Genomic DNA, 1732 nt, shown 5'->3' on the forward strand with positions numbered 1-1732 from the left:
TAACAGCTGCTCCACTTCTAGCCAGGGAATCCAGCACCTCTTCAGCCTGCCTAAGCTTCCAGAGAAGCTATTTTTTTTTTTTTTTTTGAGACGGAGTCTCTGTCGCCCAGAGATGGAGTTCAGTGGCATGATCTTGGCTCACTGCAACCTCCATCTCCTGGGTTCAAGCAATTATCCTACCTCAGCCTCCAGAGTAGCTGGGACTACAGGCACCCACCACTATGCCCAGGTAATTTTTGCATTTTTAATAGAGATGGGTTTTTACCATGTTGGCCAGGCTGGTCTCGAACTCCTAATCTCAGGTGATCCACCTGCCTCCACCTCCCAAAATGCTGGGATTACAGGCATGAGCCACCATCCCCAGCATTTTGCAGCAATATTTTTAAGTGATTTCATCAAACTTATTTTGAGTAACCCCATTTTCCTGACTGAATTTCTTTCCCTTCCAAACCATCACTATCAAGATACATAGCACAGCCCATCATACCATGCATGGTCCCTGCTCAGTTCAGGATTGCTTCACATACCATGTCTTGGCCCAACACAAAGGAGCCCTCACACAGTTCACAGTCCTTAACAATAGGAGCCAGTAAGGTGGGAAATGACCCTTGGTGTCATTGAGGATCCTCATACAGACCTATGCTCCCCAAATTACTAAGCAGACAATCCTCAGAGCAGATACTAGCAAATCAGCCAAGGTCCAGACCCCTAACAGTCCACTAGGAGACAGACCCCACTCAGGATCTATATCAGGAATTGCAAAGTGGTATCCTTGAATGGATTTTTGATCCACATTGCACACTTTTCTTCATACACAATGTTTTCTTTTTTCTTAATAATTTTTTGCAGAGACAGGGTCTCACTATGTTGCCCAGGCTGGTCTTGAACCCCCAGGCTCAAATGATCCTTCTGCCTCAACCTCCCAAAGTTCTGGGATTAAAGGAGTGTGTCACTGCACATGGCCCCTTTTTGAATTGAACCAAGCTTAAAAATCAGAATATTGGCAAGGTGCAGTGACTCATGCCTGTAAACCCAGCACTTTGGGAGGCCAAGGCAGGTGGATCATGAAGTCAGGAGTTCAAGACCAGCCTGACCAACATGGTGACACCCCATCTCTACTAAAAATACAAAAATTAGCTGGGCATGGTGGCAGGCTTATAATCCCAGCTACTCAGGAGACTGAGGCAGGAGAATCGCTGAACCCTGGAGGGGGAGGCTGCAGTGAGCCGAGATCGCACCACTGCATTCCAGCCTGGGCGACAGAGTGAGACTCTGTCTCAAAAAACAAAAACAAAAACAAATCAGAATATTTATGGTAGGGGACAGTGGCCCATGCCACCAGTGCTTTGGGAGGCAGAAGTGGGAGGTTTGCTTGAGCCCAGGGGTTCAAGATCAGCCTAGGAAATATAGCGAGACCTGGTCTCTACAAAAAATTTAAACATTAGGTGTGGTGGTGTGTACCTGTAGTCCCAGCTACTCGAGAGGCTGAGGTGGGAAGATCACTTGAGCCCAGGAATCAGAGGCTGCAGTAAGCTGTGATCACGCCACTGCGCTCCAGCCTAGGAGACAGAGTGACACCCTATCTTGAAAAAAAAGGTGGGGGGGGCAGGGGCAGTCACTCATGCTTGTAATCCCAGCACTTTGGGAGGCCGAGACAGGTGGATCACCTGAGGTTGGGAGCTCGAGGCTAGCCTGACCAACATGGAGAAACTCCGTCTCTACTAAAAATACA

The sequence above is a fragment of the Cebus imitator genome, unplaced genomic scaffold (genome assembly GCF_001604975.1).
Source record: "Cebus imitator isolate Cc_AM_T3 unplaced genomic scaffold, Cebus_imitator-1.0 Scaffold232, whole genome shotgun sequence".
In the NCBI taxonomy this organism is placed as follows: domain Eukaryota; kingdom Metazoa; phylum Chordata; class Mammalia; order Primates; family Cebidae; genus Cebus; species Cebus imitator.